Genomic DNA, 17,787 nt, shown 5'->3' with positions numbered 1-17,787 from the left:
TGTTTATATATTTTGGAGATTAATCCTTTGTCTGTTGCTTCATTTGCAAATATTTTCTCCCACTCTGAGGGTGGTCTTTTCTTCTTGTTTATGGTTTCCTTTGCTGTACAAAAGCTTTGAACTTTCATTAAGTCCCATTTGTTTATTTTTGTTTTTAATTTCCATTACTCTAGGAGGTGGATCAAAAAATATTTTGCTGTGATTTACGTCAAAGAGTGTTCTTCCTATGTTTTCCTCTAAGAGTTTTATAGTGTCCGGTCTTACATTTAGGTCTCTAATCCATTTTGAGTTTATTTTTGTGTATGGTGTTAGGGAGTGTTCTAATGTCATTCTTTTACATGTAGCTGTCCAGTTTTCCCAGCACCACTTATTGAAGAGACTGTCTTTTCTCCATTGCATATCCTTGCCTCCTTTGTCATAGATTAGTTGACCATAGGTACGTGGGTTTATCTCTGGGCTTTCTATCTTGTTCCATTGATCTATATTTCTGTTTTTGTGTCAGTACCATATTGTCTTGATTACTGTAGCTTTGTACTATAGTCTGAAGTCAGGGAGTCTGATTGCTCTAGCTCGGTTTTTTTCCCTCAAGACTGCTTTGGCTATTCGGGGTCTTTTGTGTCTCCATACAAGTTTTAATATTTTTTCTTCTAGCTCTGTAAAAAATACCATTGGTAATTTGATAAGGACTGCATTGAACCTGCAGATTGCTTTGGGTAGTATAGTCATTTTCACAATCTTGATTCTTCCAATCCAAGAACATGGTATATCTCTCCATCTGTTAGTATCATCTTTAATTTCTTTCATCAGTGTCTTATAGTTTTCTGCATACAGGTCTTTTGTCTCCCTAGGTAGGTTTATTCCTAGGTATTTTATTCTTTTTGTTGCAATGGTAAATGGGAGTGTTTCCTTAATTTCTCTTTCAGATTTTTCATCATTAGTGCATAGGAATGCAAGAGATTTCTGTGCAATAATTTTGTATCCTGCAACTTTACCAGATTCATTGATTAGCTCTAGTAGTTTTCTGGTAGCATCCTTAGGATTCTCTATGTAGTATGATGATATCTGCAAACAGTGACAGTTTTATTTCTTCTTTTCCAATTTGTATTCCTTTTATTTCTTTTTCTTCTCTGATTGCCATGGCTAGGACTTCCAAAACTATGTTGAATAATAGTGATGAGAGTGGACATCCTTGTCTTGTTCCTGATCTTAGAGGAAATGCTTTCAGGTTTTCCCAATTGAGAATGATGTTTGCCATGGGTTTGTTGTATATGGCCTTTATTATGTTGAGGTAGGTTCCCTCTATGCCCACTTTCTGGAGAATTTTTATATAAATGGGTGTTGAATTTTGTCAAAAGGTTTTTCTGCATCTATTGAGATGATCATATGGTTTTTCTTCAATTTGTTAATATGGTTTATCACATTGATTGATTTACATATATTGAAGAATCCTTGCATCCCTGGGATAAATCCCACTTGACCATTGTGTATGATCCTTTTAATGTGTTGTTGGATTTGTTTGCTTGTATTTTGTTGAGGATTTTTGCATCTATATTCATCAGTGATATTGGTTTGTAATATTCTTTTTTTGTAGTATCTTTGTCTGGTTTTGGTGTCGGGGTGATGGGGGCCTCATTGAATGAGTTTGGGTGTGTTCCTTCCTGTGCAATTTTTTGGAAGAGTTTGAGAAGGATGGGTGTTAGCTCTTCGCTAAATGTTTGATAGAAATCCCCTGTGAAGCCATCTGGTCCTGGACTTTTATTTATTGGAAGATTTTTAATCAAAGTTTCAATTTCACTACTTGTGACCTGTCTGTTCAGATTTTCTATTTCTTCCCAGTTCTGTCTTGGAAGGTTATACCTTTCTAAGAATTTGTCCATTTCTTCCAGGTTGTCCATTTTATTGGCATAGAGCTGCTTGTAGTAGTCTCTTAGTATTTCTGCAGTGTCTGTTGTAACTTCTTCTTTTTCATTTCTAATTTTATTGATTTGAGTCCTCCCCCTCTTTTTCTTGATGAGTCTGGCTAATGGTTTATCAATTTTATTTATCAGCTAATGGTTTATCAATTTTGTTTATCTTCTCAAAGAACCAGCTTTTAGTTTTATTGATCCTTGCTATTGTTTTCTTTGTTTCTATTTCTTTTATTTCTGCTCTGATCTTTAAGACTTCTTTCCTTCTGCTAGCTTTGGGTTTTGTTTGTTCTTCTTTATCTAGTTCCTTTAGGTCTAAGGTTAGACTGTTTATTTGAGATTTTTCTTGTTTCTTGAGGTAGGCTTGTATAGCTATAAACTTCCCTTTAGAACTGCTTTTGCTGCACCCCATAGGTTTTGGATTGTTGTGTTTTCATTGTCATTTGTCTCTAGGTATTTTTTGATTTCTCCTTTGATTTCTTCAGTGATCTCTTGGTTATTTAGTAACATATTGTTTAGTCTCCATGCGTTTGTGTTTTTTACATTTTTTCCCTATAATTCATTTCTAATCTCATAGCATGTGGTCAGAAAAGTTGCTTGATATGATTTCAATTTCCTTATATTTACTGTGGCTTGATTTGTGACCCAAGATGTAATCTATCCTGGAGAATGTTTCATGCGCACTTGAGAAGAAAGTGTAATCTGCTGTTTCTGGATGGAATGTCCTATAAATATCAATTAAATCTATCTGGTCTATTGTGTCATTTATTTATTTTCATTTTGGATGATCTCTCCATTGGTGTAAGTGAAGTGTTAAAGTCTCCCACTATTATTGTGTTACTGTTGATTTCCTCTTTTAGAGGAAACTGTTAGCAGTTGCCTTATGTATTGAGGTGCTCCTATGTTGGGTGCATATATATTTATAATTGTGATATCTTTTTCTTGGATTGATCCCTTGATCATTATGTAGTGTCCTTCCTTGTCTCTTGTAACATTCTTTATTTTAAAGTCTATTTTACCTGATATGAGTATTGCTACTCCAGCTTACTTTTGATTTCCATTTGCATGGAATATCTTTTTCCATCCCCTCACTTTCAGTCTGTATGTGTCCCTAGGTTTGAAGTGGGTCTCTTGTAGACAGCATATAGATGGTCTTGTTTTTGTATCCATTCAGCAAGCCTGTGTCTTTTGGTTGGAACATTTAATCTATTCACGTTTAAGGTAATTATTGATAGGTATGTTCCTATGACCATTTTCTTAATTGTTTAGGGGTTGTTTTTGTAGGTCCTTTTCTTCTCCTGTGTTTCCCACTTAGAAAAGTTCCTTTAGCATTTGTCTTAGAGCTGGCTCGGTGGTGCTGAATTCTCTTAGCTTTAGCTTTTGCTTGTCTGTAAAGCTTTTGATTTCTCCATTACATCTGAATGAGATCCTTTCTGGGTAGAGTAATCTTGGTTGTAGGTTCTTCCCTTTCATCACTTTAAGTATATCATGCCACTCCCTTCTGGCTTGTAGAGTTTCTGCTGAGAAATCAGCTGTTAACCTTATGGGAGTTCCCTTGTATATATTTGTCATTTTTCCCTTACTGCTTTCAATAATTTTTCTTTGTGTTTAATTTTTGCCAGTTTGATTACTATGTGTCTTGACGTGTTTCTCCTTGGGTTTATCCTGTATGGGACTCTCTGTGCTTCCTGGCCTTGGGTGGCTATTTCCTTTCCCATGTTAGGTAAATTTTCAACTATAATCTCTTCAAATGTTTTCTCATGTCCTTTCTCTGTCTCTTCTCCCTCTGGAACCCCTGTAATGCGAATGTTGCTGCATTTAATTTGTCCCAGAGCTCTCTTAGGCTTTCTTCATTTCTTTTCATCCTTTATTCTTTATTCTGTTCTGCAGCCGTGAATTCCACCATTCTGTCTTCCAGGTCACTTCTCCATTCTTCTGCCTCAGTTATTCTGGTATTGATTCCTTCTAGTGTAGTTTCATTTCAGTTATTGTATTGTTCATCTCTGTTTGTTCTTTAATTCAGTTATTGTATTGTTCATCTCTGTTTGTTCTTTAATTCTTCTAGGTCTTTGTTAAACATTTCTTGCATCTTCTCGATCTTTGCCTCCATTCTTTTTCCAAGGTCTTGGATCATCTTCACTATCATTATTCTGAATTCTTTTTCTGGAAGGTTTCCTATGTCCACTTCATTTAGTTGTTTCTCTGGGGTTTTATCTTGTTCCTTCATCCAGTACATAGCCCTCTGCCTTTTCATCTTGTCTATCTTTCTGTGAATGTGGTTTTTGTTCCACAGGCTGCAGGATTGTAGTTCTTCTTGCTTCTGCTCTATAATGTAGAGATTTTTGATATTTAAATTCTGGGAATAAGTTGGCTGACTCGGGGTAGGATTCTTTTCCTTCCAGTTCTGCTTTTTTGTTTTTATTTTTGTTTCTATGTTTGCCTGTGGAATTAGAATTTCTCTTCATTCCAGCCTGCTCAATTCCACCACTAGACCACCACCAATACAAATATGTTGCCCTTTAATGACAATAGCTGTCACTTATTGATCATCTACCACATCCAAGCACTTTATATAAGAATGCTGTAATGTAGCTAATGAACATAATAACATAGAAATAATATGATAGATGTCTTTGGGGAACATTTCCTACACTCCAGACTTCATTCTCATTTAATCCTCACAATCATCCTAAGAGGCAGGTATTATCACCATTTTAGAGACAGGAAAAGTGAAGTAAATACCATTAATTTTACTTAGCAGATGAGTAGTGAGGTTTAGAGAGAGATCACACAGTTATTAAGTAGCAGAGACAGGATTTTAATCAAGGTCTCTGATTTTTTAAAATCTATCTTAAAAAAAAAAAGCATTCCACTCCACCTAAGAAGAAAATATACCTCCTCAGAACCAGAGAACTCCTTCTCATTTCAGAGAGGCTGCATCTGTATTTGGGGTCATCTGCAAAGCAGAGATCTAACAGCCTCATCCAGGATGAAGTTCTTAACTCCACTCAGCTCCTGAAGAACTCCAATTAGCATTTCCTCTCCCATTCTGGGTGGACCTTTCTCTTCTCTTCCCTGAGAAACTTCCTGACTTGCCAGGACAGTTCACAATATTATTACAACATTGCGGCAGCAGCATCACAGAAGCAGAAGGAAGAAGAATGGCCTTCCGTAGTCTCCTGGTGACGTTGAGGGTCCTTGACCACACATGTCACCTCCCTTCCCCAATCACAGAGCAATAGGTGTCCTAGCCCCATGATGAAGAGAGCAGCTCTGCTGGCAGACAGATCGGCCTGTTGGTGGCTGCCCATGAAGGAGCAATCTGACCTTTGTTAAGTCACCAATTTTGCCTTGGGTTCTTCATTTGTAAATGAGAACAGAACCTTCTCCTAAGTTACCTCGTGCATTAGAAAAAACTGATATTTTCTGGGCCCCTGTTTGGCTTCATCTCTATGTTAAGGTGAAATTACAGATGGTGCTAATGAAACAGATCAATATTTTTGCATATAACTTTTGTGAATGGTTTAACCACCATATTTGCTGAGAAGGTGGGTCATGGGATTATTCTAGGTTTTTAGTTTGGGCTGGAGCTCTGTAGTACAACGGGCGGGTAATAGACAAGGTAAGATGCCAAAATCCTTTCCCCTGCCCTCCATAGGTATATCATTAGATGGAATGTTACTGCGGCCAGCTTTTCTCCATCCAGGCTCTGAACTAGTGGTTCAGGCAAAACTGACACATGGGCCTTAACACTGAGCTTATTATTCTACTTTTGGCTTGTCTTGACATTATTCCTAGCCTAAATTCAACAAATCATCACTTCCTCTTTTATCACATTTTAGTACGAGTAATTTAATGTCACCGATACTCAAAATAAGCCTGCATACACCGCTTGCGTCAGGCACAGGGATTGGGCTTTTCATACACTGTCTCCCTAATTCCTAGAACAACCCAATGAGCCAGAAACTGTCTCAGATATGACAAAACTGAAGTTCAGAGAGCTTAAGTAATTTCCCAAAGTCATGTAGCTAATAAGTAGCAGAACCAGCTGTGTCAAATTTCTAAGTCGATGGAGAGAATTAAAACTTTTCATAAGTCTACTTTTCTTTGGGTTTTGTTTTCCTTTGTTTTGTTTGTTTGTTTTCCCTTCTTCATCAGCCTAAGAGCTGGTTCAAGTCTAAGCTTGCCCCTCCTCCTGGGAGTCTGCCCTGTCTCTCTAAGATGGGTCAAGTGGCCTCCTCTGAGACCCCATAGTGTAACACACAGGTTGGTCACGGCACTTAGCATGCTGAGTGAAACGTACAGTGTTTAACTTCTTGCATCCCTCCCAGGCTGAGCACCACAGGGCAGCCTCCTCTTTGCTTCCACAGAACCTCACACCATGCTTGGTACTGTGGCAGAGGCTCAGGGCAAACCTGTGGACTTGAACTGACCGATTGAAACCATAGGTCAATATTAGAACTGAATACTTGTGCTAATGTGGAAAACTTAGGATACAAATAGACCAGTCATTTCCATATCTGTTTGCTATGAAGTGTGTGTGTGTGTTTGTAAAATGAGAGTATGTATGTACCATGAGCTTTCTCTCTCCTCCTATCAGACTGTCATTCCCAGCATCCCATGCAGGTGTCATTCCCATGGAATTTCCATCTATCTCCCTGGACATCAGACATTTCTCTGTTCCCTTTAAACAAAATCCCTCATTTTACCTCTCCCCTTCTCCTCCTTATCTCCTTCCCTTCAGGCAAGCTGTGAGCCCTAACCCTACCTTCATTAAACTCGGAATGGACTGTCATTTATTTCATGTTGGAGGTAACAAGAAGAAGTAGATAAGACTGTTCATTAGAAATGAACAATCTAGCCCCATCGTTCTTGGAACATAACAGCACAACTAAGATTATGGGACATTCCCATGTACCACTAAGTATTCTGCTTACATCCATTCATTTATTCCTCACAGCCACTCTGTGAGGTCGGTGCTATTATTATCCCCACTTCACAGATGAGGAAACTGAGGCGGAGATGGGGGACATAGCTTGCCCAGGGTCACACAGTTAGTAAGTGGCAGAATCAAGTGGTGAAGCCAGGCAGGCTGGCTCCAGGCCCCCAGGACAGCCCATGACTGCTTCCCACCACCAGGCCCTTTTTTTTCACTGTGACATGAAGTCTACCAGAACACTGACCTCATTTCAGTTGTCCAAGTTGGAAATTATAGAATCTTCAGATTAGAAGTGACCTTGTTGTCCAACCTAACTCAATTTCCTACCCATTGCAAACTCCCTTCTGGAACTTTCCAGATGAATGAGCATTCATTCAATTCTCTTGAGTACCCCAGTGACAGGAAAGAAATACTGTACTATGGATGTGAAATATAAACTGTTCATGGATAAATTATTGCATAATAAAAACATGCCTAATGGCTACACTTCCCTAATATGTTCATCTGCTAGTTATGTTTTTATATGCAAACTCATTTTGGTAAAATTTTTTCTTTAAGAAACAACTTTTAGTTTAATTTGTCTTGAGACGTCTACATTTTCCTTTCATACCTCCTTATTAATGGGCTTATTTTCAGAGAGGAAAGTGGAGCAAAGAAAATAGAGAAAAAAACAGTCACTTTTGCTCATGTGGTTGTTTGGGGGTTAAAAATGAATGCTGACAGTGTGTGAGAGATCTTTTTAATATCTGTAGTTAATTTCCCACACTAGACTTTCAAAAGCTACTATGATACTGTTTTCTCCCACTATTTAAAAAATCTGTTTGAAATGAACTACTGGAAAAGTTATGACACCATAAATCCTGCTAAATAGAACAATGTCTTTGATATTTAACCCCCAGTTAAGATGTAAATATCAGTGGCAGCTGTTCATTAGGTATGTTCATAGTTTCTGTTTATGCCACAGCGCAAGAAGAAATCTCAGGATCCCATACTTTTGAAGAGGTTTCTAAACGCTAGTGTTATACAAAACTTAAAAATACGGTTATCTTACCGTGGGAGACAATGGTACCATCCCATCTAAGAGTGTGGGTTTTGAGTTAGATGGCCTGGGTTTAAATCCCTGCAATTTCCACCTTGTTAGGATGTTGAGAACATTCAGTGTTCTTAGCATAACACCTAACGCTTTAAGTGCCCAATAAATGCTAAGTTCGGCAGAGTTTGAGACTGAGAATGAGGGATTGGGTTCAAAGTCTTAGAATCCAAAGTTTTCTGTTTCCTCCAATTTATCCAAAAATTAAAATTGGGGCAGTAAGGTATCCCATGATGGACATATCAAATGGCCAACAAGACAGACCACAGCACAGGGAAAGAAGTGCATGAAAGCTGTAGGGCAAGATGTGGCCATGACCGATGTCAAGTAAGACGTTAGCAGCCAGGGATACCCAGAAGCCAGAGATCCACTCTTGGAGTCATCAAAGGGACAGGTGCAGAAATATCTCCCAACTCTAAGGTGGCTTAAGACTGAACTGTCTCTACGTGTCCTTCCTTGCCATTGGGGAGTAACCCCCAGACAGAACTTCCGATAACCTGGATTTTAGTCCTGGGTCTGCCCTCTGTCAAAGTTCAGGTCACTTACATTTTCTGACCCTCACTTTTCTATCATAACACTGTTTCCTTCCTCCCTTAGGGTTACTGAGGTACTGTGTGGGAAAGTGCATTGAAACAAGGTTTCATTGTACTATCAATACAAATGTCACATTTTATCACTATTACCGCTGTCTTCTAATACAATTACTGACTTCCCAGGACCTAGCAAGCAGGGGGCAGGAGGCAGCCTGAAGCAAAGGCAACTGGCCAAATGCCATAAAAACAGGCACAAACTTTCTTTTTACACCTCACAAGCCGAGTTGAAGGCTGGACACAGCCATTGCTAACAAAACCTCATGCGCTGATTTGAAAGTGTTCACTTTGCCTTGCATTCTTCAGGAAGCACTTAGCACTTTTTCAGTGGGTGATGATGTTAACATCAAATGCTCAGTTTAAAACATTATCCCATACCATATTAATTATACAGGACTTGCCCTTCTGTTCATTAAAGTGGTCCCCAAAGTGCCTCCAATTAGGCTCCTTTGCTCCCTCTCTGTCCATTTCATTCCTCAATGCCTTGAAAGCAATTAAAAACTGCAGTCTTGAAAAAAAACAAAAACCAAACACATCATTCCAAATAAAGGGAAATCCGTTCTACAAACAACCAGAATGGCAGAGTTAAAAATAGGGCAGTTTCTACACATGCCTCAGTGCAAGGATCCAACAGTTTGCTCAGTGATATGATCAAAATTAATAGGTAATCAAATATTATGCAATAATAGACGGGTTGCTTTTCCTTGCTAGGCAAATCTCTAAAATCTCTTTATGTTAAAATTTTAAATATAAAAGTTTCCTTAAAGTGAATAAGGCATGAGGTCATTTTTAGTAATGAAAGTGCACTTTCTCCATCTTAATGAAACTATTGTTTTTGTTCAACTGAGTGATTTTATTCATTAAAATGAATGACAGGAGTGTGGTTAGCATAGTTGCAGAGTCCTTGGAGAGTCCCAGAATTTTAGAGCCAGACCAAATCCCAGGCTGGTATGCACAGTATACATCCAAAGGTCTCCATCTGAGGGTCAAAAAGCTGGTTTCTGGTGCCATTGGAGGCATCAAATAGCTGTGTGACCCTGGGCAAGTCATTCACATTTTCTTTGGCTCAGTTTATTGGTCGGTATAAATGAAGGACTTCCAATTTCATGATACTTTAAATTAAATTTACTATGCTGGCATCTGTTTATACAATTTTTTAAGCAAATAATAATATGTTCCAGCAGAGTATGGTTTTCTTTCTATTTTTGACAACAAATGGGGGGAACTAGCTGTATTTTAATTCTCTCTGTTATTGGGAAAAAACTAGTATTTCTTAATAGGCTGTAAATACTGTGAGGGTGAGGCCTGGGGTTGATTATTTTGTGTCTCCCATGGTGCCTCTAACCTACTAGGTACTAGAAAAGAGTGATGAGCTGTAGAATTTCATTGTTGCATGTTTCATTGTATTTTGCTTATAAGCATCCTGCTCTGAAACACCATTGGGAAAAAATCCTATCGTAACATGCGCTTCCCACGAAGTGAGTTTTAATTGTGTTGCCCAATACCAATTGATTAACGCCTACTGGCACACAGGTACACTCACACACACGGTTCATCTAGAGTTTGGGGGAAAAGTTATTTCGGTTCTCCACCACACCATGCTATTGGGTTGGTGCGTTCCATCGTTAATTTGTATTCAGAGCAATAGTTCCCAAAGCTATTCTCCAGCAATGTAAATGTTGACATGCCAGTTAAAATGGATGACGTAAATAGAGCCATTGAGAATATTCTGGACATTTTATTTCATGATTTGGAGCCTGCAAAATGTCCAGGACGTGACAGACATGACAATTTCTCAAGGGAGTCATAACTAAACCAGTTTATGAATGGTTGACTTAAGACAGTCTAAATCTCAACTACAAGACCAACTGTGTCACTCTCTGGAGTTCTGTGTTCCAGGGGAGCTATTTTTTCTTTGAATTTCTTTTTTTTAATTTTTATTTACTTTTTGGCCGTGTTGGGTCTTCGTTGCTGCATGCGATCTTTCTCTAGTTGTGGCGAGCTGGGGCTACTCTTCCTTGCTGTGTGCGAGCTTCTCATTGCGGTGGCTTCTCTTGTTGCAGAGCACGGGCTCTAGAGCGCGCGGGCTTCAGTATATGCGGCGTGTGGGCTCAGTAGTTGCAGTACTCGGGCTCTAGAGTGCAGGCTCAGTAGTTGTGGTGCACGGGCTTAGTTGCTCCGCGGCATGTGGGATCTTCCCGGACCAGGGATCCAACCCGTGTCCCCTGAATTGGCAGGCGGATTCTTAACCACTGAGCCACCAGTGAAGTCCCAGGGGGGCTATTTTAAAGACCCAACGGTAATTCCCACTCCCATTTTCTGATTTCCGTCACACAGGGTCACCCAGTCCCCTGGAAAATGTAGCTCCCTGCACTGGTGGCAACATAAGGAAACCATGGCACTCAAGGCTCACGACACGTGTAATTCATTTTCCTCCCAGAATGACTCAAGAAGAGATTTTTTAGAATTCAGTCTGAGTCTCAGTAATTCAATTTGTGGAAAGGATCAGGGAAAGCTTTAATTCTATCATAATTAGTTTCATGTGTGAATGTATCAACTAATCTTTTTGCTGGGAAATATATTAGGTAAATAGAGCGGAGAACGTGGTGGGTGAGGATGACCAAAGAATCTCCCTGAAGGTTGGTGGGTGTTCCCCTGTGTAGACCCGGGGAGGCTTCATTAAGGCAGTTTGGGGCAATCCAATCACTGGTCTCCATGCTTGAACTTAAAAGTCCGTCCACACCCAGGATTTCTGTCTCTTCTTAAGCAAGCAGGGACTGGTTTTCATGCCCTACCCACACACAGCTGGATGAAAATGTAATCTTTTCACTCACTTTCTGGACTCCACACAGAAAATGTCAACTTTCTCCTGTTAGTAATTAAGCCGGCTGTCAACATACTTAGACTGGGTTGCAGTTGCTTTTCGCGTGAGCTGCATGGCTGACTTCTCTGTGCTTCAAAAACTCGGCTGGTGCTCTCAGCAGCCACTGTGGAATTGGTAAAATATCAGCACCACTTCTCTAGTGTCTGACTCTTGACCAGAGTGGTAGATTTCCGTGGTTGCAGAGAGCCTATCTGGATTACGTAATCTCATTTTTGCCAATACACTGTATTACCAATTCAAGAGACAGTGAGAACTTCCTGGTTTATGAGCCCTACCCCACTGATGGCCCCCCCCCCTTGTTCTTAGAGATGCTATAAACATGAGTCAGGCCCTGCACTGAATGTTTCACATAGATTATTTTTAATAATCCTCATCATAAAGTACTCATTATTCTCGTGAAAACATTGAGGCTCAGAGAGATAAAGGTTCCATGATAAGATGGCAGAGTAAAATTCAATCCTGTGTTTGTCTGACCAGAAAACCCTTCTCTGATTCACCTCATCTCACCTTTATTTACAACCACTCGCAGTTGGTGTTTACCTCTAACTTTCTTATTCTTCCATCCCTCTATTTCTATGTTACGTATTGCTTACAATTTCGACCCTGGGGGATGGGAGCTAGAGGAAGAAAAGGTACTATTTCCCTCCTTGCTATTTGCATACCTGTTTCACTTTCCCATACACAAGATCATTTAAGTTTTAATCACCGCCAAGCAAGAACATTTCAATGTCATGATCTGCCACAGAATAAGGACTTTGTCCCGAGCAGGAAGCTCAGGAGTGATTGCCCAAGTTAATCAAGTTGCCTGAAACCTTGACTGTGTAGAAAAGTTCAGTGGAAAAAGTTCCATTTTGCTCTCTGCCCCACCTCTCTCAGCACACTGATGGGTTCTCATAAAGTGCCCTCCTCAGTTATTCCTTTGACTTCAGTCTAGGTGGAGGAGACAAGGGAGAGAGGCTTTTCAAGACAATTCTTTAAAATACATAGGGTAAAAAAAAAAATAATAATAAAAAAAAAAATAAAATAAAATACATAGGGTAGAGTATGGGGAACAAGCATTTTGCTACATTGCTGTCAAATAAGTAGAGTGGACCAATCTCTCTAACTAGCAATTTGATGATACGTTTCAAGAATCTGAAAAATATTTATGTTCTTTGATCAAACAGTTCTGCATCTAGAAATTTACCTTAAGTCCATCATCATAGACATGTACACATATTTATATGCACAGAACTGCTTATCACAGAAATGGATTATAATAGTGAAAAATGGAAAATAATCCAAGTGTCAACAATAGGGGCTTGTTTAGGAAAACGATGACACATCCATACATTATGATATTATACAATCAGAACAAGGGGTTCTACAAAGAACATTTAATGATTGAAAGAAATGATCATGAAATATTATGCAAATAAAAGTATTTCAAGAAAGTTCTTTTCGTTTCCTTCCACAATCACATCTTCTTCCAGCTAAACAATTTTGTTCCTGCACCTTATTCATTCCCTAAGTGACTCTTTATTTTTTTAGTTTTTATTAAAATACAGTTGATTTACAATGTTGTGTTAGTTTCAGGTATACAGCAAAGTGATACAGTTATACATAGATATATAAAAATATATTGATATATTCTTTTTTTACATTCCCTTCCATTATAGGTTATTACAAGATATTGAATAGAGTTCCCTGTGCTATACAGCAGGTCTTTGTTGGTTATCTATTTTATATATAGTAGTGTGTATATGTTAATCCCAAACTCCTAATTTATCCCTCCCTCCACTTTCCCCATTGGTAACCATAATTTTTTTTTCTATATCTGTGAGTCTATTTCTGTTTTGTAGAAAATATTTCAAGAAAGTTTTGTTCAATATGGCATCTACTAGCCACATATGGCAATTTAAATTTTGATTAATTATAATTAAAATTAAAAATCCAGTTTCTCAGTGGCACGAGGCACATTTTTCTTTTTTTTAAAATTACCATTGGCATACATGATAAAGATGAATAGTTCTTTTAATTTTTGAATTTTATTTCATTTATTTTTTTATACAGCAGGTTCTTATTAGTCATAAATTTTAGACACATCAGTGTATACATGTCAATCCCAATTGCCCATTCATCATACCACCACCACCACCACCATCACCCCCACCCCGCCACTTTCCCCACTTGGTGTGCATACGTTTGTCCTCTACATCTGTGTCTCAATTTCTGCCCTGCAAACCAGTTCATCTGTACCATTTTTCTAGGTTCAACATATATGTGTTAATATACGATATTTGTTTTTCTCTTTCTGACTCACTTCACGCCATATGACAGTCTCTAGATCCATCCACGTCTCAACAAATGACCAAATTTAGTTCCTTTTTATGGCTGAGTAATATTCCACTGTATATATGTACCACATCTTCTTTATCCATTCATCTGTTGATGGGCATTTAGGTTGCTTCCATGACTTGGCTATTGTAAATTGTGCTGCAATGAACATTGGGGTGCATGTGTCTTTTTGAATTATGGTTTTCTCTGGGTATATGCCCAGTAGTGGGATTGCTGAATCATATGGTAATTCTTAGTTTTTTAAGGAACCTCCATACAGTTCTCCATAGTAGCTGTATCAATTTACATTCCCACCAACAGTGGAAGAGGGTTCCCTTTTCTCCACACCCTCTCCAGCATTTGTTGTTTGTAGATTTTCTGATGATGCCCATTCTAACTGGTGTGATGCCCATTCTAACTGGTGTGATTTTCTGATGATGCCCATTCTAACTTGATTTGCATTTCTCTAATAATTAGTGATGTTGAGCAGCTTTTCATGTGCTTCTTGGCCATATGTATGTCTTCTTTGGAGAAATGTCTATTTAGGTCTTCTGCCCATTTTTGGATTGGGTTGTTTGTTTTTTTACTATTGAGCTGCATGAGTTGTTTATGTAATTTGGAGATTAATCCTTTGTCCGTTGATTTGTTTGCAAATATTTTCTCCCATTCTGAGGGTTGTCTTTTCGTCTTGTTTATGGTTTCCTTTGCTGTGCAAAGGTTTTTAAGATTCATTAGGTCCCATTTGTTTATTTTTGTTTTTATTTCCATTACTCTAGGAGGTGGATCAGAAAAGATCTTGCTGTGATTTATGTCAAAGAGTGTTCTTCCTGTGTTTTCCTCTAAGAGTTTTATAGTGTCCAGACTTACATTTATGTCTCTAATCCATTTTGAGTTTATTTTTGGGTATGGTGTTAGGGAGTGTTCTAATTTCATTCTTTTACATGTAGCTGTCTGATTTTTCCAGCACCTCTTATTGAAGAGACTGTCTTTTCTCCATTGTTTATCCTTGCCTCCTTTGTCATAGATTAGCTGACCATATGTCTCTGGGCTTTCTATCTTGTTCCATTGATCTATATTTCTGTTTTTGTGCCAGTACCATATTGTCTTGATTACTGTAGCTTTGTAGTATAGTCTGAAGTCAGGGAGTCTGATTCCTCCAGCTCCACTTTTTCCCCTCAAGACTGCTTTAGCTATTCTGGGTCTTTAGTGTCTCCATACAAATTTTAAGATTTTTTCTTCTAGCTCTGTAAAAAGTACCATTGGTACTTTGATAGGGATTGCATTGAATCTGTAGATTGCTTTGGGTAGTATAGTCATTTTCACAATCTTGATTCTTCCAATCCAAGAACATGGTATATCTCTCCATCTGTTGGTATCATCTTTAATTTCTTTCATCAGTGTCTTATAGTTTTCTGCATACAGGTCTTTTGTCTCCCTAGGTAGGTTTATTCCTAGGTATTTTATTCTTTTTGTTGCAATGGTAAATGGGAGTGTTTCCTTAATTCCTCTTTCAGATTTTTCATCATTAGTGCATAGAAATGCAAGAGATTTCTGTGCATTAATTTTGTATCCTGCAATTTTACCAAATTCATTGATTAGCTCTAGTCGTTTTCTGGTGTCATCTTTAGGACTCTCTATGGTATCATGATATCTGCAAACAGTGACAGTTTTACTTCTTCTTTTCCAATTTGTATTCCTTTTATTTCTTTTTCTTCTCTGATTGCCATGGCTAGGACTTCCAAAACTATGTTGAATAATAGTGGTGAGAGTGGACATCCTTGTCTTGCTCCTGATCTTAGAGGAAATGCTTTCAGTTTTTCACCATTGAGAATGATGTTTGCTCTGGGTTTGTCATATATGGCCTTTATTATGTTGAGGTAGGTTCCCTCTATGCCCACTTTCTGGAGAGTTTTTATATAACTGGGTGTTGAATTTTGTCAAAAGCTTTTTCTGCATCTATTGAGATGATCATATGGTTTTTCTTCTTCAATTTGTTAATATGGTTTATCACATTGATTGATTTACATATACTGAAGAATCCTTGCATCCCTGGGATAAATCCCACTTGACCATGGTGTATGATCCTTTTAATGTGTTGTTGGATTCTGTTTGCTTGTATTTTGTTGAGGATTTTTGCATCTATATTCATCAGTGATATTGGTCGGTAATTTTATTTTTTTGTAGTATCTTTGACTGGTTTTGGTATCAGGGTGATGGTGGCCTCATAGAATGAGTTTGGGAGTGTTCCTTCCTGCACAAATTTTTGGTAGAGTTTGAGAAGGATGGGTGTTAACTCTTCTCTAAATGTTTGATAGAAATCACCTGTGAAGCCATCTTGTCCTGGACATTTGTTTGTTGGAAGATTTTTAATCACAGTTTCAATGTCATTACTTGTGATTGGTCTGTTCATATTTTCTATTTCTTCCCAGTTCAGTCTTGGAAGGTTACACCTTTCTAAGAATTTGTCCATTTCTTCCAGGTTGTCCATTTTATTGTCATAGAGTTGCTTGTAGTAGTCTCTTAGGATGCTTGGTATTTCTGCGGTGTCTGTTATAACTTCTCCTTTTTCATTTCTAATTTTATTGATTTGAGTCCTCTCCCTCTTTTTCTTCATGCGTCTGGCTAACAGTTTATCAATTTTGTTTATCTTCTCAAAGAACCAGCTTTTAGTTTTATTGATCCTTGTTATTGTTTTCTTTGTTTCTATTTCATTTATTTCTGCTCTGATCTTTATGACTTCTTTCCTTCTGCTAACGTTGGGCTTTGTTTGTTCTTCTTTCTGTAGTTCCTTTAGGTGTAAGGTTAGATTGTTTATTTGAGATTTTTCTTGTTTCTTGAGGTAGGCTTGTATAGCTATAAATTTCTCTCTTAGAACTGCTTTTGCTGCACCCCATAAGTTTTGGATTGTCGTGTTTTCATTGCCAGTTGTCTCTAGGTATTTTTTGATTTCTTCTTTGATTTCTTCAGTGATCTCTTGGTTACTTAGTAACATATAGTTTAGACTCCATGTGTTTGTGTTTTTAACGTATTTTTCCCTGTAATTCATTTCTAATCTCATAGCGTGTGGTCAGAAAAGATGCTTGATATGATTTCAATTTTCTTAAATTTACTGTGCCTTGATTTGTGACCCAAGATGTGATCCATCCTCAGAATATTCCCTGCGCATGTGAGAAGAAAGTGTAATCTTCTGTTTCTGGATGGAATGTCCTATAAATATCAATTAAATCTATCTGGTCTATTGTGTCATTTAAAGCTTCTGTTTCCTTATTTATTTTCATTTTGGATGATCTGTCCATTGGTGTAAGTGAGGTGTTAACGTCCCCCACTATTATTTTGTTACTGTCGATTTCCTCTTTTATACCTGTTAGCAGTTGTCTTATGTACTGAGGTGCTCCTATGTTGGGTGCATATATATTTATAATTGTTATATCTTCTTCTTGGATTGATCCCTTGATCATTATGTAGTGTCCTTCATTGTCTCTTGTAACATTCTTTATTTTAATGTCTATTTTATCTGATATGAGTATTGCTACTCCAGCTTTCTTGGATTTCAATTTGCATGGAATATCTTTTTCCATCCCCTCACTTTCAGTCTGTATGTGTCCCTAGGTCTGAAGTGTGTCTCTTGTAGACAGCATATAGATGGGTCTTTTTTTTGTATCCATTCAGCAAGCTTGTGTCTTTTGGTTGGAACATTTAGTCCATTCATGTTTAAGGTAATTATCGATATGTATTTTCCTATAACCATGTTCTTAATTGTTTAGGGGTTGTTTATGTAGGTCCTTTACTTCTCTTGTGTTTCCTACTTAGAGAAGCTCCTTTAGCATTTGTCTTAGAGCTGGTTTGGTGGTGCTGAATTCTCTTAGCTTTTGCTTGTCTGTAAAGCTTTTGATTTCTCCATTGCATCTCAATGAGATCCTTGCCGGGTAGAGTAATCTTGGTTGTAGGTTCTTCCCTTTCATCACTTTAAGTATATCATGCCACTCCCTTCTGGCTTGTAGAGTTTCTGCTGAGAAATCAGCTGTTAACCTTATGGGAGTTCCCTTGTATATTATTTGTCA

Source organism: Delphinus delphis, chromosome 5, assembly GCF_949987515.2.
Source record: "Delphinus delphis chromosome 5, mDelDel1.2, whole genome shotgun sequence".
Taxonomy (NCBI): domain Eukaryota; kingdom Metazoa; phylum Chordata; class Mammalia; order Artiodactyla; family Delphinidae; genus Delphinus; species Delphinus delphis.
Note: the sequence above shows the minus strand (reverse complement) of the source record.